The sequence below is a fragment of the Pinus tabuliformis genome, chromosome 7, assembly GCF_031772625.1.
Source record: "Pinus tabuliformis cultivar Carrire ecotype Pingquan chromosome 7, CPIR1, whole genome shotgun sequence".
Lineage (NCBI taxonomy): Eukaryota > Viridiplantae > Streptophyta > Pinopsida > Pinales > Pinaceae > Pinus > Pinus tabuliformis.
The window spans coordinates 1,919,539,107-1,919,558,842 of NC_142293.1; the positions used below are offsets into that span (position 1 = coordinate 1,919,539,107).

Consider the following 19,736-nt stretch of genomic DNA (forward strand, 5'->3'; position numbering starts at 1 on the left):
AAAATAAAAATTAACTTTCTATTTTGTACTGTGTCTATTTTGTAATATAGTTGTTAGAATTTCAATTTAATTATTATGATTTATTATATGGATGGTAGCAATTTAATTTCCATTTAATATTTATAAATTAAAAATTAAGATATATTTTCAAATTAGTTATGGTTTTATTTGTTATTTTTTTAATTAAATAAAATAATCTAAAAGAAAAATATATGAATATAGACATTGAAATTTAATGTTTAATATTTTGACGAAATCAAATTATATAAAAATAAAAATAAAATTAAATAAAAAGAAAAATATAAACATTTTAAATAAGTAAAAATAAAATAAAAAATAAAAATAATCTAAAAAAATAAAATAAAAATAAAAATAAAATTAACCCAAAATATTGACAACCATAATATTAACCTATTCCATAAAATTACAAATTAAAAAATAAAAAAAAATAAAAAATTAAAAATTAAAAAATAATATATATATATATATATATATATAAACATCATACCCTAGCCAAATCTAAACAATCAAAAGAAGGAAAAAAACAACCGTAACAAAAGTGCATAACCCAACCTGAACCATAGAGTGAGATTTGTTCAACATGAAATGGGAAAAAGTAACCACCTTAACTAAAAACCACACAGTGGAAATTAAATCCGAAAATGCCAAAGACCGTAAAAATAGGTTTTAGTTGGATTTTTTTTCCGTTTATTTTCATGTTTTTTCTTTCACAACTGTATTAAACAATCAACCAACCACTGTTTACTTAGTCCGCATAGTCTACCTAGTTTTTTTTCACAGCTGTATTAAACAATCAACTAACCACTGTTTACTTAGTACACATATTGTACGAAAACCTAGGGCAAATGACCTCCACATTACATGCCATCCACCTGCCAGCCAATACTTGCAGGCGACGACAATCTTCGAAGAATTTTCTAAATTCTAATGATCCACTGTCGTCATCTCATGCGCTCCGCCGGTGCCTATGGGGACTCCGAATTAGGGGCCGACGGAAGAGGTGTTCCCCCCTTACAAAATATACCATATAAACCGGCTCACCTCGTTTATTCGAGGGATAAAGGCAGGGCGCATTTTCGAAACAGGCTTCAGGCTGTAATGAGTCCACTTAAATTTTTTTCCAAATTTACAACCGCATTAAAGGAAATTACTGTGTATTACTACGCTGGTCTACAGTACCCATTTCTTGGTTTTTACGCAGCTCTAGAATTTACTGTTATTACAACTGTACCGGTGTCATTAAATAGCGTTTTTAATGTCAGAGGGTTGGTTTATGGTTTGTGAACCACACTGCTTGCATTTACATTCATGCCGCTGCCATCACGTGGCAAGCCATGCTAGATGAGCGTGATGTTAATTACGCCTGCGCTGTCCTGTACATGGCTCGGGCAGACCGTCCGGCCTCACCAGCTCCACTCGGAAACCCCACCCTCATCGACGGTGCAGTTCATCTCCCGCGATCCGACGGTGGCGCCTTTCTCGGGGGTTTCCTCTTCTCCGAATTGCGACGGGATTGACCTCATTTGGCTATGCAGCTCTCCCGCGGAGCCTGCTCTGATGCGTGAATGATCTCATTTGGCTATGCAGCTCTCCCGCGGAGCCTGCTCTGATGCGGCCATTCCTTCAGCAGCTCTGTTCTTTGGTTGTTCAGAAATTCCTTGATGAAGTCTGCTCCGTTCCAACCTCATGGTCTGGCAGTGGTCCAAATTGTTTACAGGTAAACTGTTCTTTTTTCGCCAGCTGGTTCACCTTTTTTCCTTATCATTCGTAGCTGAAGGCGTTACGAGCCTTACTGGATACTCTAATCAATTTCTTGTGGAATTGAATTACCACGCAGGTTGTTGGGTTCGGTTTTGGCTCGACTTACTTGGTGGGGCTGCGCATCTACAGCGACGGACTTCACCGGTTACGGGTAAGAACTTACCCTGGCTGGAGAGTGAAAGCCTAGAGCGTGGTCATGGCTCTCTGCAATTTATATGATGTTTGCCTCACTGTCAGTTTTTCAGTCTAATAGAGGTTAGGGCTTTTAAGGGTTTTTTTCCCAAATTGTATATATATAAGCACGATGTGGCTTCAACTCCATTAATACTCCAGAGCTTACTTCTGCTCTGAACTGAGTAGTTCTCTTGCTGTTATATTTTGTGACAATTGAGGGTTTCCAGATTTGTAACTGTCTATTGCTCTGCTATTTGATATGGATATTTTGGCACGCAGTAGAAAACATTATCTGCTTGAATCGACTTGATTTCTGTTATAAGTATTTACAGTTCTGGGTTTGGGTCATTCGTTAGTCTTCCTGGAAAAAAACATGTGATGTAAATGCTCGGTTCTTCGTTTAATCTTGTATGAACAATATGTTGGAACTGTTCAGAATTTAAAGGAATATTTGCGTTGAAAATGGTTATGAATTTTAAGTTTGAAATGTGGTCTCGGCCAGCACCGAACTCTGTTTGTTATTTATAGCTTGAATGTTCGATACAAAGTCCTTCAATAACCGCATTAGGGTTCTGGTCTATTTCTTACTGTGTGCGTTTCTGTTGTAAATAGCGGGGTCTGCTACACAGGGTCAATGTAACTTTGCTTTCCTCAGTTTTCTCAATTTTCTTTCGTGAGATTGTTCTCTGTTGCAAACTCCAGGGTTTCGCAACCAGGAGGGTTTCCTCTCTCGCAAGGTTGATTACGGCCCGTAGGGTTCTGCTGTCGAGCCCCCTGTTCTCAGGGACTCCTGGACTCGTATGCAGTTCATAACCCTTTTCCAAGGGCATAGCAACCCCATTTCTCGCTTGCCCTGGCTTGTTATCTACTTCCTAACGTGATTATTTTTCGTACTTGTTCATGCATTCAAGACGTTTATTATCAGATCTTTGTTTGCTTGTATAAAAGAAAGTTTTTCCGCATTCCATTATTTAACTTAGGAGCTGTACTGAGTTCTGGGGTTCTTATATTATCATCACAGTTCTGATATTCGCAATTAAGTTAGACCAGGTGACATGATTCGTTTTCCCTCATGATGGTCTTATCTTTCTTTTCCGCATTGATTGGGACTGTAAAAAGTTTTAATTTCTTTCTTCTCTAGATAATAGATTATTCTACCAGCATCTATAGTCTACCAGAACTGTTTTCTTCTAAAAAAAGAAAGAACATAATCAAATAGAAGTTATCTTTGCATTCTAAACAGAGTCTTCTGTGAACAAGGGATATAAACCAATTTCTTTAATGAGAGTGACTCACTTCGACTATTATACTTCTTTCAAGAATTCTTTCGTAAACAAGTAAACTCTGTATATAACAAAAGTTTTTCTGAATCCTGCTAAACTTATTTCAGTTATAACTACATGACTCTGTTGCTTGCAGAAAATTCACGCTTTAAAATTCAATTCAAATATCAGCATAGTACTCGGTTGGTACCTCATACCTGAGTTGCTTCCAAGTAAGTAACTTCTCAGGAAGAGGTCACCTCTGAATCTGTAGCTAGTCAAACCACCCGACCATGAGATTGTCTTTCGAGACCAAATCTCCCCCTAGCTTGTTCATGAGACCTTCGGTCTTCTGCCAGTTGCTCGCGCTCTGTGCTCTTGCTATTTGATCATCACTAGACATAGCAAGTTTCCCCTCCTCTTGCCTGTACCTACAGCACAGTCCGCCCCCTCACTTCCTTTTCTTGGAAGCCTTCCACAGTTAGGGGAGGTAGTTAGGATTCCAGCAACTGTTTCTTTTGAGCTTCCCTCCTCAGAAGTTACATGATCTCGTCATAAACTAGGAATCATTTCACATTTTTCCAATAAAATAAAAAGATATTAATTAATCCAAACAGACAATAACAACAACTTTCTGTTTGTTTTACTATGGTAAATAAAATATTGACAATATTTTGGGGATATTACATAGGCACCGTAAGAAATAGAAATATTTTCGAGAGACCAATTGCAAACAGACGTGGTCGGCACCAGCCGCGCCCGTATAAAGTCCCCGGCACCCTTTATTTGGCCGGATCATGCAGGCCAAACCTTGGTTGTGCAAGCATTGGCTTCGTTATCTACGATAGCTGGTTTGATAGCAGGATTATGGAGAAATACGGTGCTTACCTCGGGTTCTTCACTCTGACAAGCAATGCTGCTCATTATAAGGCAAGAGCTAACTAGCCTGCTATCGGGCCTTTAATGCACCGATAGCGGGTCCACCATGCCCAGGCCCATGCCCATGTCCATAACATACACCATGTCGGACATCCCGATCCCCGGCGAATTCCCGGCTAATGTGGTTTAAGAGTATTAGTGAAAGCAGCATGATTTCCAGTACTTCTCATTTATTATCAGCAGATTCCCATTTATATTTCCCACTTCCGGAGGCCATTTGAATTTGAAATTTGTTTTCCCGCTTTGTTTTGAAATTTGTTGTTCCGCCTTGTTATCGCAGGGCATGCTCTCTTTCATACACTTGCGGCATGCTCTTTGGCAGACCCTGTGGAGACGAGATCACGAGATCGACGAGCTCTTGCTGTGGCCATGGTAACGGGGCCTCGGATGGCTGGCATGGCAATGCAGTGTACATTGTAAATACAAGCACACAGAATTTGTGATGGTTATGAGAATGAGGTGGTCTGAATGAAAGCATTGTTCACAATCACCAAATTCTTGAAGAAGCCATCCACCTGGTTTCTCAAAAGTTCTTAAATCTTCGTCAACCCTTTCAATGTTTATGTTTGAATTCATCCACATGGATAGCCATTCTCATCTTTAACTTCTCCTCCTCACTATTTCCATTCTCAGAAAGTAATGGCATTGTCTGGATGAGTGACCTCAGGTCCGCAGCTACTGCCTGTAAGCTTTCCAATCCATCGATTATCCAACCCACGATTATTGCTTTGCACTTGTTGAAAAATTACCCTCTTTTGCAGGTCCAGGAAAGACACGGACCACAAGAACTCAGGCGGAACGCACAAGTTTAGGGTCGAATTTATTAACTAGCGAGAAGATTCAGATTCAGAAAAAGAAGAGCACATCAATAGAATCCATGCAAAGGAACCAGAAAATAATATAGTTATTGCCTTTACTCCATATAAAGCCCTATGCATAAGCGCATCAGGGGATGACGAGCCCAAATATAATACCTTCCCCTCACCCTCCAGGGTTTAATCAAAGCCTCTAACTTGGTACTGAAAATTCCAATTGCTGCATTGCGTTTCAGGTAATTGAAATTTTCATCTAGCTGATTATCCATGGCTCGCAGAATTTTGTCAGACGACCGGATGCCATCAGAGAGGTCGAGCAAAAGTTGTGGTCCTTGAACCTTTCTGATTTGGGTGTTCACTAAAAGACTTCCAGTTCTGATGATATCGGCATCCTTTGATATTTGAAAGACTTTACCTCTGGATCTAGTTGAACACAAGATTGCAGAGCGCCACATAATCTGAATCACAATATGCAAAGCTAATGTAAAGAGGCAAAGTTTATCTCGTTTATAAAAAAAAGGATGTCGACAAAAGGATATGTAAAAGACTATATGTAACTGGTTTTCATTCATAATACATAGATCAGATAGTTTTTTTCTTCAAAGGATGTTGAGCTGAAGTGGCGTGGCATATATTAATAAGGGTACAATTGGAAATTGGAATTTGTAGGTAGAGCTAAAAATTGGAACTAGTCTTGGCTTGGGAAATCGAAGGAGAAGCTGTTTGCTGGTCTCTCGCTGAGTTGCATGGAAGTCGAGTTTTATGTATAATATTTTAATAATGTTATATTATTGTTATTAAATATATTTTAAAAAAATATTATGGATTATAAAATAGTTGTTATATTAATTTTTTTTAATTTTAAATTGAATTTTGATAATCTTGTAAAAATCTAATGGAAAAATTATGATAGCATTTAGATAAACATATATTCTCTTTTTCCAAAATTTTGGTTAATAGATTAATATAAAAGATAAAATAACTATAAGTAAGGAAAATAAAAATAAATATTAATGGTATACACAACATACATATAATTTTATTTTAGAAATCCTTAATTATGAAAATCAACAAACCTTAGAGTCATGCCTTTATCTTCTTTATTGTGTTAATTTCACTACACATAACATTTAGGTATTATGCAAAATCTGAAAACCTAATATGTTAACTTTAAATTACATTAAAACTCTAATCCCTTAAGTGGGATTAAATCACAATGCAAAAAAATCCAAAAAACCACAAAACATATAAAAAATATACCATGTAAAGAATGTCACATTCAAAACATTAATTGCCTAATATTAGGATATATCACCTAGCATAGATTCATGTTAAAGGATTCTTACCTAACTTATTTGATTTTGGTGAAATTGATATGATTGACATATCCTTAAATTACAATATTCTAGTTCCCCAATGAATCAGGTTTTCCTAGAACATTGTTAAAGTTTTGGTAGATGTTCTATGCTAAGAGCAATTTCACTTTTCTCACAGCAATCATACAAGTAGATAAGCAAAATGCAGATAGAACATATAAGCAGATCTTACAGAAGACAAATCAGAAACAAGAAAAATGTATGTGTTCGTTTCGGCGGTCAACAGGATGCTTCAACCAGCAAAGTCTCCTTTGGTCAGCCAGCCCAGCGTGTGTCACAACAACCCTCCAAGTAGCTCGTACTTATAGGATGAGAGAGGAAGATGTGAGTTGTGTTATCTTCAAATTCTCTCCAACTTTTCCTGTATATATATCCATCAATGAGGGTGTGTGACACATCTGTTGGGCATGTGAGCCTACATTACAAAACTGGCTGACCTAGCACATATAATTTATTAAGAATAATAAATTCAAAATATAAGTTCTGCCCATCGGATTAAGACTATTTTTATATGGATTTTACACCTCTCAGAAAGAGGGATCCAACAAAAATATTAGCCTCTTAATCTGAGCATCAGAACATGGAGTTTGGACCTAGTTGTCCAATTTTAACACTCCCTCTCAACTAGGGAGAACTCCATCTATTAGTGCAATTAACATCGTGAGTCATCCCGCCGAAACTTGCTTTGCTGGCTTCTTTATTTCAGAACAGAAGTGGGTCAGTCACAAAGACATCATTCCCCGACTGACATAATCAGTCCAGAGGTCCTAGACCTCACAAATCTTGATCCCAGATCAAGTGGTTGGACCATGCCATCCTAGATAGAGAGTACGGCAATCTCTGATGCGTCCATCAGTCTTTGCTAATAGTCTCTAGCTTTTCGACACCTCATTGGCCAAATGAGAGGTACTTCCCATGAGCCCTGAACTCAATGGGTAGGATGCATACGGGGCACAGATTAAATGAGTGGCGAACCAGCTCAATAATCACAAGGGTGGGGCAGAAGCATTATGAGTGCTTATAGCTTCGAGAAGCTATCCCCAAAGCCCCCCAGAGCTCCCAGAGCTCATCGTCCAACAGGACCCACATCATAGGGTCTTTCCACGACACCAAGACTCTCACGGAAGGTTAGGAACTTGACCTTCCCCAGGGGCTTAGTGAGAATATCCGCGACCTGCTCATCAGTTCCTATATGATCGAGCCTTACGGCGCCTCGTTGTACCATATCCCGGATAAAGTGGTACCTGATATCAATATGCTTGGATCGGTCGTGGAACACAGGATTCTCAGTCATACGAATCCCACTCTGATTATCACAGAGTATTACAGTGGTATCTAGCACATGTTGGAACAGCTCACTAAAGAGCTTCCTCAACCAAACTGCTTCACAACAGGCCATACTAGCAGCAATGTATTCGGCCTCCGCGGTGCTCAAAGCCACCGACTACTGCTTCCTGCTCATCCATGAGATAGAAGCAGAACCAAGATTGAAACAGCATCCAGATGTGCTCTTACGATCCACCACACTGCCAGCCCAATCGGCATCAGTATATCCCCAGAGTATCACACTCCCGGCAGTGTATCTCAGCCCATGGTTTATTGTGCCCCGAAGATATCTCAAAAGATTCTTGGCACCAACCCAGTGAAAATGATGAGGCTCAACCATCTGTTGACTCAAAGTATTCACTTCAAAACATATGTCCGGACGGGTGTTCACTAAGAACATCAAAGCTCCTATGAGTTGACGATACTCAGTAGGATTGGCCAAGATAGGCCCTGCAGCGCTGCCACTCAACTTCTTAAAGTTGAGTTCCATTGGTGTCGACACGGACTTACAGTCCACCATCCCAAATCTTTCCAGAAGCTTCACAATATACTTTCTTTGAGAAAGGAAAAACTCTCCAGGTCTCTGCCAGACCTCCAGGCCTAGGAAATAGTGCATCAGTCCTAGGTCTTTCATCTCGAACTCAGCAGCAAGCTCCCTCTTACATTGATGAATGAGAGGGTCATCACCTGTCAGGAAGAGGTCGTCCACATACAGCACTAGAATGAGAGGTTTTCCTTCCTCAACCTTAAAGTAAAGGTTTGGATCAACATTGCTTCGAGTGAAGCCCAGCTTCATCAAGTAACTATCCATCCTCTCATACCAAGCTCTGGGTGCTTGCTTTAACCCATAGAGGGCTTTCTTCAACCTGCAGACATAAGTGTCTTGATCTTGAACTTCAAATCCCAGAGGTTGTTCTACATACACCTCTTCCTTTATTGCACCATGCAGAAAAGCGGTCTTGACATCCATCTGATGAAGACTCCATCCTTGCGTAGCAGCAAGGGCTATAATGGATCGGATGGTGGTATATCGAGCCACAGGTGCAAATATATCGTCATAGTCAATTCCTTCCTTTTGAGAGAAGCCACGGGCAACAAATCTTGCCTTAAACTTTTCAGCACTCCCATCAGATTCATGTTTAATCTTGTAGAGCCATTTAGCGGTGACAACAGATTTGTCCTTCGGTCTCGGGACCACATCCCAGACATCATTCTTCATAATAGCCTCATATTCTTCATGCATAGCATCCTTCCAGACTTGATGCTTGATGGCTTCCTCAAAAGATCCAGGTTCAGATTGTATAATAGTATTCAAGGCAGCTAGATACCCTTGGTATCTACACGGCTTCTTGCTTTCTCGGAATGTTCCCCTTGGGGCAGCATGACCCTCAGCATCTTCGAGGGTGTCCCTGAGCCATGATGGCCTCTTTCCTAGAGAAGGGGAAGGATCAATAGGGTCCATTGGCCCTTCAACATCAGGCATAGTCTCATCCTGGGGTTCTTCCAGATTTCCAGGTCTTTCTTCATGGTTTTCTTCAGATCTAGGAAGATCTACTACTTTCTTCAGGGAAGCATCTTCGTCAAAAGTGACATCATGGCTTATCTCTACTTCCCTTTGACCAGGTACATAGACTCTATATGCCTTAGAAGTCTCACTGTAGCCCACAAACATTCCTTTCTTCCCAGTAGCATCCAACTTACATCTCTTTTCTTTCGGCACATGAAAATAGACAGGACATCCAAAAATTCTAAAATGTGAGACATCAGGTTTCTTACCAGAGAAAACCTCTTCGGGAGTTTTGGAGTCCAAAGCGGAATGAGGGCATCGGTTTTGAATGTACATAGCAGTATTTGCAGCTTCTCCCCACAGAAACTTTGGAAGACCCTGGTCACATAGCATGGCACGGGCAGCTTCCACAATAGTCCTATTCTTGCGTTCAGCAACACCATTCTGCTCAGGAGTATATGCAGTGGTAGTCTCCCTCTTAATGCCAGCTTCTCTGCAAAAGTCTTTGAACTCATTTGACTCATATTCAGTACCATTGTCAGTCCTCAAAATCTTGTCTTCACAAGTATAGCGTATCTCCATGACTGTGCATAAGGTGTCAACATGACAGTGTATAGATGTATCCATGAACTGCATATAAATGTTGCCATGGCCTGCATATAAAAGATTCGAAGTCCTGTATATAATTTCCATGACCTATATATAAATTCCATGGCTGCATATATGTTTCTCAATGTCCTGTGCATAAGTCTAATCCTTTACAGTGTTAAGGGCATCACGTGGCTACAATATAGGGTTACGTAATGATGTCATCTTCACACTGAGATTGGCAGTTACAGGTCTCTCATGACTGCGGCTTCCTTCTATGACTCTGTTGATCTGTCTCCCATGACAGCATGAAGATGCCACTGTCTTCTTTTGCCTGCGGATATTTAGGTCCTGCATAAGTGTCTCCATTGCATGCGAAGACTGCATCTATTCCTTCCTTACTGCGGCTTGATGGCATATATATTCCAGCGGTTATATATTCCTGCATATATATTCCTGCGTATATCATTGACTGCAGACAGCGTGGTGACTGCATACAACTATCCAGCATGGACATTGAGACTGCGTGGGTCATGAACAGGTCTGCAAGTATATATGAACGAGTTCTTATATGAGTGCGTATACATGTGTGATTTCAGCAGACCTGCGCAGTTCCCTTCACTTGTTTGCTCCAAACGCACCAGCGTATGTAGATAAACCTGCGAATCTATTCCCGTCTACGCGTCAGACCTGTAGTCTGTCCACGTGACATTCCAGCAACAATCCACCTGTACAGATATATCAACCGACAGCCCGTGGTTGATACAAATTCCTGTGCGGTTATCCGAGCACGCCAGCACCCATAAACCTGCACCAATTATATGCTACCGTCCACGTAGCAGTCCTCTGGCCTGTCCACGTGACAGCTCCACAGTAAATCACCGGTATAACGCTTCGACAGCCCGCTGCATATAAACCTCTGCGTGTTCATGAATTCCAGCTTCTGTCCTCAACCGAAGCTATAACCGAGGCTATGACCTGTCCGCACTTTTACAAAACAGTCTTTATAAAACTATAAAACAGTCTTTATAAAACTGTTCTTATAACTGTGTGCTTCCACGTCGCATTATCCACCTTTGTTCACAAGACTGTATTACGGCAAGACCGCGCAAACCCCAGCGCTATTCCGTAAGTCTGCACTCATGAACAGACCTTTAATAACCTTCACTGCGCAACCGTGATCTCTACATAAAACCAAGCCCGAACATACGAAGCTACCTGGCTTTATGCGCATAAGACATGCGCATCTCCCCGCCTTATTCGCACGCCTTCTTGTCTTTATTAACTGTGTATACGAGTCTTCATTGACTTCGTATGGAGACTTCGTGTAACTATCTTTATTAACTGTGTATAAGAGTCTTCATTGACTACGTATAGACCTCTTCAGCAATTCTATATATGCCTGACTGTGGCTAACATATACGTGACCTTCATTGATTCAGTGGTTCTATATACCTAACTGTGGCTGACCCAGCGTATACGTGATCTTGACTGTGGCTTTGATTTGACTGCGGTTCTCTGCAGCGTCATACCTTGGTTGCGTCTTTGATACATAGACTACTTCGTTCTCATACAGCATATACATAACTCCAGCGTATGACTGCCAGAACCTCCTCTGCATTATATATGTGTGTCCAGCATATACATAACTCCTTGCACAGCGTATACATAACTCCAGCTACACCTCAGGACTGTGGAATTTAGACTGCGGTTGACTGTGTTCTTTTATTACTGCGTCCACCATTTATCATACAGCGTGTAAGTTCCTTAAGAACAACGCATATAATCCTCTATATAAAGGCATCCATTAACTGCGTTTAGGGCTGCTTAGAACAACGTATAAGTTCATGACTGCGTTCTCCGTTAGGGCATCATACTAGGCCGGTGAAATCTAGTGTGGATCTCCTTCTCCAAAAACCCAAGACGTGGAGAGGAGATCACTTGAAGTGAGTTTGTCTTCACCTCAGCTCTGATACCATGTTAAAGTTTTGGTAGATGTTCTATGCTAAGAGCAATTTCACTTTTCTCACAGCAATCATACAAGTAGATAAGCAAAATGCAGATAGAACATATAAGCAGATCTTACAGAAGACAAATCAGAAACAAGAAAAATGTATGTGTTCGTTTCGGCGGTCAACAGGATGCTTCAACCAGCAAAGTCTCCTTTGGTCAGCCAGCCCAGCATGTGTCACAACAACCCTCCAAGTAGCTCGTACTTATAGGATGAGAGAGAAAGATGTGAGTTGTGTTATCTTCAAATTCTCTCCAACTTTTCCTGTATATATATCCATCAATGAGGGTGTGTGACACATCTGTTGGACATGTGAGCCTACATTACAAAACTGGCTGACCTAGCACATATAATTTATTAAGAATAATAAATTCAAAATATAAGTTCTGCTCATCGGATTAAGACTATTTTTATATGGATTTTACACCTCTCAGAAAGAGGGATCCAACAAAAATATTAGCCTCTTAATCTGAGCATCAGAACATGGAGTTTGGACCTAGTTGTCCAATTTTAACAAACACAATTTTGAACCATTAGTATCTCCACTCTTCCACTTCCTACCCAACTTAATCCATTAGTAGTGCAATATTTTAATTTCTTATCGGATGAATTTAGTGATCTTTTCTTATGTTTTATCACTAAAGAAAAAAATAATTACTACTCATATTGTTGTTAAGTAATTGGTGTTGTCACAAACCACCTAGTCTAAATTCATGTTAAATATTTCCTCCCTAACAACTTATTTGATTTTGGTAGCATTGGTAAGAGCTCTAGATATCCTCAACACATATTCGTTTATTTCCCCAAGGATTTAGGCCTACATGGAACATATTTTTATTCATCAATGTCTCTACTTTTCCACTTCCCAGCTAACTTAATATGTTAGTATTGTAATCTTCAAATTCTTTGTTGATTGGTTTTATCCTCTTAAAACTTCCTTTGAGAGACATAATAAGTTGCTTTGTCCTCTCTTAGAGATGGAAACTCCCTTAAAATTTACTCCACCTTATTTTATCCTATGGTATTTTTAATCTATTATTTCTTGAGAAGAAAAAAGAAATAATAATCACAATTGATGAAACCTTTTTCTTTTATTCTACTTAACTTGAATACTTTAATATTTCACTAACCATGTTTTCAATAAGGAGTTCTATGAAGGAAGCATTTGCAAACTGATCAAAAAATGGATTCATTCTCAGTAGCTTCATTTTATTTCATTTTCACATGATGGAGGGGTAGAGCTTCTTGTATCTTAAAGAGATTTGGGGGGACTATTAATAGAAGAAAGAAAGGAAGATTTCTAGGGCATCACTAGATCTTTTGGATTCATAAGTAAGATTTTTGTCATTTTTTAAATTTGTATATTTCAAATAGAATGTGATGTGGGTTTTGAAGATGGAAATTAGATTTTTGAAACTAGTTTTGCAAATGGGTTTTAGGTTTTAGATATGGGTTTTGAGTTTTCCTTTCTCTTCCCCAAATCTCTCCCTCTCCTTCCACTCCTCATTCTCACCCTTCCCATCTTCCACTCCTATTTTTATTCCCCCTCCGCTTCTCTCCTCCTCTTCCTCCCCCTCTCTCCCTTAACCTCTCCATATTTTTCTACCTATTCATTTCCTTCCACTCCTCCTCCCTCTTTCTCTTACCCTTTTCTTTTTCTTCCCCGTCCTCTTGCTCTTCCTATTTTTCTATGGAAGCTTGATAATACTGAGAGGGGGGTGAATCAATATTGTGCACTATGATTCAACTTGTACCAATTTTTTCCTTTTTTACACAATTAATTGAATCATAAATATATCATCAACAACACAATATAAATAGCAGATCTAAAGATAAACATGAACTATGAGTAGTACATAAACCATCACAAGTAAATCATGTGAACACTAATGAGCACCACATAAACATTATCATGCACATGAAGACACCAAATGTAAGGTGTAAACCTTTCCAGAAGAAAACTACCATTTGTTTGTCTTCATTTGCTTCTTCTTATTATTATCCAAATCTTTATTTTACATCATATGAAATGTCCACCACTAGTGTGAAAGCCAAAACTTTCTATCATGAAAGAAATTACTCGCTCTAGATATCCTCAACACATATTCGTTTATTTCCCTAAGGATTTAGGCCTACATGGAACATATTTTTATTCATCAATGTCTCTACTTTTCCACTTCCCGGCTAACTTAATATGTTAGTATTGTAATCTTCGAATTCTTTGTTGATTGGTTTTATCCTCTTAAAACTTCCTTTGAGAGACATAATAAGTTGCTTTGTCCTCTCTTAGAGATGGAAACTCCCTTAAAATTTACTCCACCTTCTTTTATCCTATGGTATTTTTAATCTATTATTTCTTGAGAAGAAAAAAGAAATAATAATCACAATTGATGAAACCTTTTTCTTTTATTCTACTTAACTTGAATACTTTAATATTTCACTAACCATGTTTTCAATAAGGAGTTCTATGAAAGAAGCATTTGCAAACTGATCAAGAAATGGATTCATTCTCAGTAGCTTCATTTTATTTCATTTTCACATGATGGAGGGGTAGAGCTTCTTGTATCTTAAAGAGATTTGTGGGGACTATTAATAGAAGAAAGAAAGGAAGATTTCTAGGGCATCACTAGATCTTTGGATTCATAAGTAAGATTTTTGTCATTTTTTAATATATTTCAAATAGAATGTGATGTGGGTTTTGAAGATGGAAATTAGATTTTTGAAAATAGTTTTGCAAATGGGTTTTAGGTTTTAGATATGGGTTTTGAGTTTTCCTTTCTCTTCCCCAAATCTCTCCCTCTCCTTCCACTCCTCATTCTCACCCTTCCCATCTTCCACTCCTATTTTTATTCCCCCCTCCGCTCCTCTCCTCCTCTTCCTCCCCCTCTCTCCCTTAACCTCTCCATATTTTTCTACCTATTCATTTCCTTCCACTCCTCCTCCCTCTTTCTCCCTCTTTGTGGCCTCACTCCTGCCCCACCTAAGGGTTGCGCTATCACAACAGAAGATTGGGACCCAGGCAAAAGCTCTGGAAATCGTGATGAGACACCAATGTAGGATGCTAATATGGGGCTTCAGTAGATTCACGCGCAGTTGCAAAACCTTTGCCTCGAAATGAAAAGTCTAAAGAAAGATAGAACAGTTAGGCCGAAGGCACGTGAAGAAGTCTGGTGCCTCAAATACAAAGGTCAAGGGCATGACAAGGATCAATGTCCCATCTTTGTGAACTATGTTATAGCAGGGGGACCAATGCCTATAAGGTTAGAGGCTATGGCAAGGCCAAGTACAGGGCCCACGCTATGGTGTGCCATATGCCAAGTAGCTGGGAAACATGCGATCGACAACTGCCATTTACTGCAGAAATTCATACAGACACCACAACAGCTCTTCTACAGTTTCTATCAATCAGTAGTTCATGACGAGCGCAATTGCCATAGTTATGAATTAATGATGGACAAGACACCTGTATACAGGGTGCAAGCAAAAAACGGCTTCCAAACCAAGGCGTTGGGAGAGTGCGAGGTGAGTATTGAGGTGATTGTTTTAACCCATAAAAAGACTTTTTTAACATGCATATCGGTTCTTTCTTACCCTTCACCACAAAGTCTTCAAGTTACTTCATGTAGATATCTTCTTCCAGATCTCCATGAAGAAATAATGTATTCACATCCATCTGTTCTACCTCAAAATAAAAAGCAGCAACAACAGATAAAAGTAATCTAATAGAAGCTACCTTAGCAACAGGAGAAAAAATATCACCAAAATCAATTCTTGACACCTGGGAATAACCTTTTGCTACCAACTGAGCTTTTTATTTCTCCACATTGCCTTATGCATTCATCTTCTTCTTAAACACCCATTTGTTTCCAATGGGTTTCCTTCCAGCCGACAACTCCACTAGACCCCAACCCTCATTTCTGTCCAAAGATGTCATTTCATCAACCATGGCCTCTTTCCATAGTTTTCCATCTTCTGAATCTACTATCTCCCTCACATTTTTGGGATCATCATCAGTAATATATAGAGAAAAAACTGAACAAAAAGCAGATGGACTATACCTTTCTGGCTGCCTTCTTTCTCAAACTGATCTTCTCATAGTTGGACTCGGTGGCTCTTCATCTTTTGATTCCTCTTATTTTGTAGTCTTATTCTTCCTCCTTCAGCTCAAAATCTATCTTCTCAGGTTCCTTTGGTAGGAATTCATGTTTAATAACATATTTCACCTCTCTAAACACCACATCTCGACTATACACAACCTTCCTTGTTTCTGTGTTCCAAAGCTTATAACCTTTCAAACCATCCTTATACCCAATAAAGATGCACCTTTTAGATTTACTATCCAACTTGGCTCTTTTCTCCTTTGGAACATGTACATATGCATCGCAGCCAAATACCCTCAGATGTGAAAGAGAGGGTTTCTTACCAGTCCATACCTTTTGCGAAGAATTATCCTCCAACATTGCTAAAGGTGATCTATTGACCAAGTAACATGCAGTCTCCACCACCTCTGCCCAGAATTTGTGTCCTAACCTAGCACCATTGAGCATGCTTCTTGCCTTCTCCATCAACATCTTGTTCATTCTTTTTGCAACTCTGTTTTTTTGAGGTGTGTATGGAGTAGTTTTTTGTCGTTATATACCACACTTTTTATAGAAATCTTCAAATTCCTTCTTTCATGACTCTCCACCGGTATCTGTCCTCAGCACCTTTATCTTCTTCTTTGTCTGGTTTTCCACCAAAGCCCTAAATTCTTTAAATCTGTCAAAGACTTTAGATTTCTTCATGAGGAAATATATCCATGTATTCCTTGAGAATTCATATACAAATGATACATAGTACACATACTTAGCTAGTGATGAACCGACATAGGTCCAAACATATCACTCTGTACAACCTCTAATATCCCTTTCGCCCTCTCACCCATCGGCCTAAATATAGTATTGATTAGTTTAATGTTAATTGTTTGACTTAACTCTTGTACATTTTCTCATATTTCAAAATATGTCTGAAAGTTTAGATTTTAGACAACTTTGATGGAGTAAATGGAGTAGATCAATAGCCTTACTTTTGATGAGAAAAAACATGTTAAAAACCCCGGGGCGTTCACCGTGTTCTATTTTATTGCATGCAGGTGATGGATGAGTACGCAGTTGATAACCTTTAGGCTGAAGAGGCATTATGACAGAGTTCAGTAACTGGCTTCAGAGTTTGGTAGCTTTGAGTTGGAGTGTATCTCTTTTGAAAAAAATTCTGAGCCATGTTCGAGAACCCATTTGTAGATCGGAGTCGTGAAGCCGGGAAGATGCTGTGGATGGCTGCGAATATGCTAAGTCTGCGAGAGAATACATTATAAAGCACAGATGCATGGGTTATCCTACGATACAATACATTCTGGACATTATTCAACATCGCTTCACAGACTCCTTTGCGGCTGTTCAGAAACTTGCTCGCAGTATAAGCGACCAGATGGGTTTGCAGTGCACGTTGCATGATAACAAGTGTTTGGCGACTCTGTTTGCCGGATCTTAGCCTAAATTTTCTTTTAATTTTACTGTGAGTTGCCTGAGAAATTTTCTTTTAATCTGTACACTTTCTTTTAATTTGTCTTTACTCGGAGTTCTCCGAGACAAATCAGGAGTAATGAACGGCAAATTCCAGTTAATCCTCATTTGGCAGTGCAAATAGTTCGGGAAAAATTGGGGTACAAAATGGGTCAACTAGTCCGTTTTTTTAATATACTTGAAGGAAAACAATATTGTTTTGTGCAAGATTTTTTTATTTTATTTTATTTTTATTTTTATTTTTTTAACAGTAAAAGGTGGTGTTATATTGAATTGGTACATGGCGAAAAATATTTTTTTATTTATTAAAATCTAAAAATTTTTGGAAAGTTTTTATTTAGTTTTTCAAAAATTTATATTAAAATCTACAATTTTAGTAATTGTATAATTGGAAGATTTTTTTATTTTATTTTATTTTATTTTTATTTTTATATTTATAACAGTAAAAGGTGGTGTTATATTTTATTTTATTGGCATTTACATCGATAAGCTCGAAGGTTATTTAGAAGAAGCAAGATGTGGTGGCACAATCTTAGCTGGGATAGTCGTTATCCTTCTTCTCTATGCTAACGATATTGTTCTTTTGGCAAGGTGCCCTTCTGATCTTGATAAGCAACTCAAGCTTCTTAAGGATTTCTGCTCTATCATGGGTATGACTGTTAACACTGACAAAACAAAAGTTATGATTATCAAATCCAAGAAGGACACTTGCGCTAATTTTATGTATGACAATAATAACTTGGAGGAAGTATATTCTTACAAGTACCTAGGAATTGATATCCATCACAAGCTCTACTGGAACCATAGCATTGAGAAAATGATCAATGGGGGATGGAAAGCTTATTTTGGTCTTGAAAATAATTGTAAAACAACAAACCTCGTAATGTGGGATAAAAAGAAGTTCCTCTTTGAAACTTTAGTCACTCCTGTTATCTTATATGGCTGTGAAGTTTGGGGCTGCAGCATCTCCAGAGAATCATGGAGAAAGATTGAGCAAATCCAGAAGCGTTTTATAACTTATAACCTGAAAATTAAAAGTAATACACCCTATCCTATTCTCCTTATAGAAGCAGGTCTTTCTCCTATTGAGAGCCTAGCTATGTTCAGGTTTCTGTTGTACAAGCACAAGCTCAATAACATGGACAATCATAGACTTCCTAAGCTAGCTTTAAATTCCAGCCAAAACCACCTAAGGCTTAACCGAGGATGGCATAAGGACACAAGGGCCTGGTTAAACTATTGGGAGATCAATGAGAATGATGCTTTTCAAAACATAAATAACATTAAAGATATTGTTACTTCTAAGTTCAAAGAAAAATTGTGGTGTGAGAAAGATTTAGCGTCTAAAAGAAAATTAAGTTATTATAAGAAGGGCATCAACCCCACCCTTGAAGATCAAAAGTATCTCTCTATTTTAACTAGCTCAAAGAAGAAAATTAATATAGCAAAGATTAGAACGAATTCTCATGAGCTCCATAGTGAAACTGGCCTTTGGGCAGTTTTTAAAACGCCATGGATGGAAAGGATCTGCCATATTTGTGAGAATAGGAGCATCGAGGATGAAAACCACTTCCTCTTAGAGTGCCCTGCATACAACCACATTAGATCTCAATTTCACAACCTTTGTTACAATACTGACCTTCCTAGCCTTTTACAATGCCAAAATTATAGTGAACTCGGGAGGCTTCTCTCCAAGCTTTTTGAGCATAGGAATAAAATCTTAAATCAAAATAAATAATTTGTCTTTTTAGGTCCGATAGATCATTATTTGGTCTCAGCGGACGTTAATCATCATCATCATCATCATTATCATCATCAATTGAATTGGTAAATGGCGAAATTTTTTTTTTTATTTATTAAAATCTAAAAATTTCTGGAAAGTTTTTATTTAGTTTTTCAAAAATTTATATTAAAATCTACAATTTTAGTAATTATATAATTGGAAGATCTTACTTCCATTTCTATATTTTTATAAAAAAATGTGAAAGTACATATTACTAAAATTCTACAATGATAAATTTAACAATTACTTAAAATTAAAAATTAGCAACTAAGATTTCAAAACTATATGTATAAAATTATTATTATTTAAAATTATCAATTACTTAAATTCTACAATGATAAATTTAACAATTACTTAAAATTAAAAATTAGCAACTAAGATTTCAAAACTATATGTATAAAATTATTATTATTATTTAAAATTATCAATTACTTTTTATACAAGGAGGCACTAACTATCAAATATAAGGAGGCACTATCAAATAGCAACACATCATTCTTATATATTTTATTGTTATTTTTTTTTAAATGATTTTTTTTTGATTGTCCTTAAATTTTCAATATTTTATTTTATGTTTAAAATTCAAAATTATTAAATAAAAAATTACACTAA

At 38.0% G+C, this 19,736-nt stretch overlaps 1 long non-coding RNA gene across 1 annotated transcript; it reads left to right on the forward strand.

Moving 5' to 3' along the window:
* Positions 1-1,431: 1,431 nt before the first annotated feature.
* Positions 1,432-17,278, forward strand: LOC149256179 (uncharacterized). Its single transcript, XR_016266451.1, has 3 exons — positions 1,432-1,738; positions 1,859-1,933; positions 16,912-17,278. It is a non-coding gene; the product is annotated as an uncharacterized LOC149256179 (long non-coding RNA).
* The last annotated feature ends 2,458 nt before the right edge of the window (positions 17,279-19,736 follow it).